Here is a 7,131-nt window from a genome sequence, read left to right on the forward strand (position 1 = left end):
GCAATTCTGCCGCCGGATTCGGATTCAGCGCGAAAAATTACATAAGAAAACATAGTTAAATCCCAATCAACAAAACCATGCAGGCCTGTGTAATTAATGAAAATTATGTGATAGCAAATATGCAAATGATAACGATTTTTAATTAATTAAAATCTCTGCCTCACCGATGTCAAGTAATTAAAACATATTGATGGTGTAATACATGGTACTGCAATCGTTACCACTTTTTGACTTCTCAACATGATAATTTGCAGAAGTTTTCGTATTTCATTAGATTGACTGTACCAGTGTGTATCAAAAGCAGCCTGAGAGACATCGTTGCTCTCGGAAAAGAAATAAATATTAATTATTTATATTATATAATTAGTTTTATGTAATAAGTAGATTTTTTGTAATAAGTAACTCTTACTAAGAAAATCAAATGTTCTGCCGGCCAAGCAAACATAAATACTTCTGCTAAACAAGCTAACATCATGAAGGTATATTTGAACCTCAATAACAGAGATTGATTCTGTTTAAAAAAAATTATATATGCATTATTATTCCCATTGATATTCTAATACTTAAAATTTTTAATTTATGTTATAGTAAGTAAAAATTGACCGAGAAATATTCAACAAAAATAATCGAAGAATGCCATATTCGATTAAAGCAAATTTTGATACCTAATAATATTTTTACGTAAATCTTTCAATTTTTACTTCGAGCAAACTGTGCGCCAATTTTTTTTTTCGGTCTTAAAACATGGTCTTAAACTGAAGTTGTAGTACGTAATGTCAAGCAATTTACTAATACCGATGCTAACGAGCACCTTAAAATTGTAAAGAATTTGTGAAAAATATTATCTCGACCAGGATACGACTTGGATCTTATCATTTGGACCTCTCTGTATTTCTTGGCGGGCGTTTAATGGAAATGGCGAATAATGGGAACGTAAGAAGATCCAGATTCGAAATTTAACTGGGATGATATTATTAGCAATAAATTCTTTATAGTACTTTAACCCTTTGGCCTACAACCACAAGTGAGACTCGTGGTTGTAGGCCAAAGGGTTAAAATGCTCATCAGCATCATTGTTATTAAATAGCTTGCCAGTTTAATTGATGATATTGCGTTATGATCTAGTTTCGTTTTAGAACTGTGTTTTAAAATTGATAAATAATCGGTTTGCTTGATCTGGAAATTGCAAGATTTATGCAAAAATATTATTAGTCATTAAGATTCGCAAATGGCACCGAATACAGTGTTTTTATTTGTTTTTAAATTTAGTTGGAAGAATCTCTCTCCCTCTCCATCTTTTTTCTCTTTATATACATGGATATTATATTTATATAATTATGTATACATATATTGCAAATATATAAATTTTCAGTATATCCTCGAATTTCAAATATAACATTTGATAGCTTTAATTATATATAAATTTTTAATAAAGGTTTTAGGTAAATTTTTATGAGAGAAAAGAAATTTTAATTTTCAAATTATTACATGTACTTACGATAAGAAATGAAACACCCATTATTATTAAATTAATCGTGCTACAACATATACATGTTAGTGCAAAACAACGAGCAACAATAATAACTTCCTCCGTGTACCTAAATAAATACATTTTAGTTCTCAATATTTATATTATCCAACTTTTTTTAACTAGATTATGTGCACATATAAAAACAAGGATATCATTTTATATTTAAATTATTACTCACTCAAGTATTTTTTGATGTTTTTTAATACATTTTACCAATTGATAGACATTTGTGAAAGTCCTCAGATCTTCGATTAACATTTCAAATCTTGCTGATGCAAACCAGAGCAAAGCAGCCACGAAAGTATTTAAGCATAATTGTCCCGATATTATGAATCCGACTATAGTATGATGTGCGTAGATAATTGTTCTTAAAGGCTCATAATATACATCGAACGGATATTCGACTAACATTGGAAATGGTTGCTGTAATATGGGAGCTACCGTGCAGGCTGCTACCACAATAAAATAGAAAATAACCGAAGACACACCATAGAATGTGGAACATTTATCAATGTACCGTTGAATCACAATTTCTTCACGTGGTTTCATCGAGTCGCAAAAATATTCCGCTTCAAAAGTAATATTCTGTAAATAATTACATATTTACGCGCACGCACATGTGCATATTACACACTCACGCGTGCGTATATATGCATATATATGTATACAGGGTGTTTGGAAATTACCGCCAAATGTTTCGTGCGTGGGTAAAACAGATTATACTGAGTCGGAAAGTCCTGTACGATTTTGTGGTGTCAGCAATAGTTAACGAGATATTAATTACTAAAAATTGCAAAATATTGGTCTTGAATAATTTTTTACTCAAATACTATCAACTTTACAGAAAAACTTCAAGAAACAAAAATCATTTATTTTCTTCTCATAAAGTTTTGAGAATTTTTTTCAGAATTTTTTAATACCGTATTTTCTCATGTTGGTAAAAATAAGAAAATGCAGTACTAAAAAGTTAATAAAAAATTCTCAGAATTTTGTGAGAAAAAAATTAATGATTTTTGTTTCTTGCAGTTTTTCTGTAAAGTTGATAGTATTTGAGTAAAAAATTATTCAAGACCATTATTTTGCAATTTTTAGTAATTAATATCTCGTTAACTATTGCTGACACCGCAAAATGGTACAGGACTTTTCGACTCAGTATAATCTATGTAAATAGAGCGGATTAAACTGTTAACAAGATATTAATTATTAAAAATCGCTGATTGGTTTTAATAATTTCTTACTTAAATACTATCAACTTTACAAAAAAACAGCAAGAGACAAAAATAGCTTATTTTCTTTTCATAAAGTTCTGAGAATTTTTTAATACCGTATTTTCTCATGTTTGGTAAAAATCGTTGCCAATAAGAAAATGCAGTAATAAAAAGTTAATAAAAAAATTCTGGAAAAATTTTTAGAGCTCCATAAAAAGAAAATAAACAATTTTTGTTTCTTGTTGTTTTTCTGTAAAGTTGATAGTATTTGAATAAAAAATTATTGAAAACTAATATTCGATAATTTTTAGTAATTAATATCTCGTTAACCATTGCGAAAATTGCAAAATGGTAGAGAACTTTTCGACTCAGTTTAGTTTACTGTATCTACAAAAAAGCGTTTGGCCAAACATTGTGAGACAGCCTTTATATACATATATATATTTAGTGTTTCTTTGGCTAAGTGTGTATACACACTCGGTTATCTTTTTAAATAAAATTAAAGAAAGTTTTTAAATAAAAATTATTTTGTTTAATTATTTTTTTATTAAACAGTATTTTATTAAAGGCATTTTATTTTTTTGCTCATGTCTAGAAAAGCAATACAAATAACAATATATGTATGTATCTCAGGAACTACTATAAAAAATAATATTTTATTATGAATTTGTAAAAAAAAATACCTTATGGAACCATAATAAAATAGATCTATTGTTTTATTTAAAAAATATAACTGCTACTAGAAAACATTTAAAAAAGAATATCTTTCGTTTAAGTCATTAGATCTTTTTCTAATGACTTAAACGAAAGACATTCTTTTTTAAATGTTTTCTAGTAGTAGTTATATTTTTATGTAATTTTAGATTAATTAAATTTTATTCACTCAAATTTTATTCACTAAATTTTATTTAATCAAATTTTTTTAATGACTTTCTTATTTAAAAAGATATCTGAATTGTGAACACTTAAACCAAATACACATATTATGTCTATAGATATAATTTGTAAAATTCTTTAATGTAAAATATATTGATATTAAGTACTTGTATGTGATGATAATTGACTTTGTAAAAGATGAAATTACATATGCCGTGTAAAATAGGGGCTATTTGAAGAACTAATTCGACGAAAATAGCAAAATCGTTAATATGATTTGCGATGGTATATATCATTGGTGCCTCCACGCAAATCAACAGAATAATGCACAGATTTTGATACAGTTTCATACAGGTGATCTTAAACTTTGTTGCATCTTTTGGCATCGGCCAACTCCACGTTATCCATAAACTTAACTTCACGCTGGAAATAACTTTTTTGAAATTCAACTTCTCCGACTTCTCCGATTTCTGTAGCATGACTATACTATGTATATGTATTATACATTGCACGTATCGTAACTATGAGAATAATATTGTAAATACTGACTTACAATTCGATATGTACAATGGAGGGTGTGATAAATGAATATAAAACGAACAAAAAAGGGGAGAAATTACTATAAATGTATTATGAATATTCCCGTTTCATATGAAAAGAGTATACATTGACAAAATTATAGGGCACGATAAGAGAGGAGAATGCATCGTGCGTATAAATTCAATACGTGGAAATGTGTATAAATAAGCTGTTTTTGCATTATCTATATAATGTGAGGGATAGTGCTACTAGGTTTGGTAGGGCGTTTCTACTTTATAAGTAGAAACAGCTTATTACATCTACACCTATTGATATTTTAAATGCACGGTGCATTCTCTTTTCTTATCGTACCTTATAATTTTATCAATGTATATCCCTTCTGTATGATACAGGAATATCCATAATGCATCTATAATGATTCCTCTCCACTCTCTTTACTTCATATTCGAATGTTTATCGCACACCCTTCAGCGATTCATTGCATATCAAATCATAAACTTCATAATAATTTTATCACCCTATGTGTAAAGAAAATACGTCGAAAGTATCATTATATTGAAATGATATGTTGGTAAGAAGTTGGAGAGTACAAATTTCTATTCATTTAATTTTTATGTCATAATTTTTTAAGACACCGGAAGTTCTTTCCTTGAGGTTTTACAATATACAATAAGCGCAGTACTACAGTAGCTATATAGAAAGATGGGAATATTTATCATACGGCAGAGTACAGAACATTTAGAAAAGATTTTATAATATTTAAAGATCGTAATCAGATATTGAAGATACAAGACGTATAAACAAATTTTTATTCCCTAATTTTGATAAATAAAACGGGTATGTTTAATGGTAAAATGTTTATTTTGCTATTTTGAAGTGATTTCTGTATATTATGTATACTAGTATGAGTAGGTACTGTAATGTAAGAATATAAGGTGCATCATTCTGGAAGACGAACTCGTCCAACATATATAGTGGCTACTTTCTGAGCAATCAAAAATTTGTCCCAAATTATAAAGCAACATGACTATTTTGAGGCAAAAATTTGATTGGTTGTTCCTTTTGGTCCATTATTCTACCACCATTATGCGCAATAATATACCTTATATTTTTGCATCATTCTAAGATGCTTTTATAATATACGTCTCTTCAAAAAGTTTTTGAACTTTGTTTTTATAATTTTTGAGGTTCATTTACTTATTCGACTTTTTCTCCTTCGAAATACTCTCCTTTTTTGATTGATATATGATATTATCAATTGTGAATCTTTGGCAATAGTGAAACAGTGAATCATTTCATTTGATGGAGGTATCATTTAGAAGTGCTGAAACGTTCGCAGGAGAACTGTATGCGACTTTGAAAGACTCAGTTCTGCTTTTAGAAGTAAACAGGCATTGGGAGAGGTGTGTCAACGGAGAAGGAGAATATTTCGAAAGGGACAAGGCTGAATAAATTGTAATTAAAAAAAATATATTAAAAAATAAAAACAAAGTAAGAATTTTTTGAACAGAATACAACATTAGTATATTATATTTACTATTTGTGTATATTATATTAATTCTCGAATACTATTAAATGGTATATAGTATTACTATCGATACGTTTTTACGTTCAAGGAAATAAACTACTCTTTTTTCATACATTTCACATTTTAATGACAAAATATTTATATATAATCTAGACTTTGATAAACACAAATAATCTAATTACGAACCTAATTATTACCTTAAAAAGAAAGAAGAATAAGTACATTTAAATTCAATCTTGAAGTGATATACAATATTTAGTCTAATCCTTATTGTATGTGTATGTCTCCTCATAACATTTGAATAAAATATATAATAACAGTATAATAATACAAAACTACTTAAATTGAAATCACTTATTACGCTCGTTGTTATAACACTGATATTAAGGGATTTTATTTATCCAAATTCTTTCCCTTCAAACATTATTCGCATTGTAGTAAAGTAAGAGAATATGGTTGAAAGATACTGAAACATATATTATATTATGGATGCATATTATGGATATGTTCTTGTAGCAAAAGTTTCTATGCGTTCCGATATTCACTGCTAGTGCTGAAACTATACAGTATACGTTACGTGCGCTATAGATTTTCAGCACTGGTAGTGAATATCGGAACGCACCTTATATGTAAATGTGTCTTAATTATAATAGACATATTTGTAATAAATTATTCTAAAAAATTGGTATCTATTTATTTCTTATTTAGGGTGTGACTAAAAATAAGCACTTTAAGATTATAAGTAGAGTCTGACCGAAACTTTTGCCGAAATTAAACCGAAACACTCGGCTACATGTCAATTTCAACCGAACCCAAAATCAAAATTAAAAAATAGGAATCCCATAAAGGTCATATGTATAGACATGCCCATATATCATATACTTTTTCTTCATAAATATCAAAATTTATTGAAACAATAATTAAATTTCGGCTGAAATCGAAAACCAAAATTTCGGTTGTGTGTAAATTTTGGCCAAAGAATATAAATACTTCTTCTTCATAAACATCATAATTTAATTATTGAAAAAGAAACAATAATTATACATATTAATATTAATATTTATGAAGAAGAGCTATATAGTTTCAGTCGAAACTGACACGTAATGAGTGTAATCGTTTTTTAGTTTCGGTAAAAGTTTCGGTCGGACTTTAATTATAAGGTAGAAATATTACATATTAATGATAATTTTTTAATTATTAATTTTAGTATGTGTAATAATTATAATATTTAATCCTCTTGTCAATACTCAGATTTCTCTCTTTAATTTTTATAAAAATTTTATATAATTTAAAAAAAGCGCGCAAATCGATATAAAATGATTTAAATAACGAGGAACTTGCTGGGCTAAGATGTACAGGGTGGGCCATCTATTGGTACGTTTTTACAGAGTGGGCCATCTATTGGTACGTTTTTAAAAATGCGATCAAATGAGCATACATTGATATTT

The 7,131-nt window shown here is 28.0% G+C and overlaps 1 protein-coding gene across 1 annotated transcript in view; it reads right to left on the minus strand.

Moving 5' to 3' along the window:
* LOC108761778 (uncharacterized) overlaps nucleotides 1-7,131 on the minus strand; it is a 17,566-nt gene that overhangs the window by 5,000 nt on the left and 5,435 nt on the right. The gene's annotated exons all lie outside the window — the stretch shown is intronic.

Source organism: Trachymyrmex cornetzi, unplaced genomic scaffold (assembly GCF_001594075.2).
Source record: "Trachymyrmex cornetzi isolate Tcor2-1 unplaced genomic scaffold, Tcor1.1 scaffold262, whole genome shotgun sequence".
NCBI classification, from domain to species: Eukaryota; Metazoa; Arthropoda; class Insecta; order Hymenoptera; family Formicidae; genus Trachymyrmex; species Trachymyrmex cornetzi.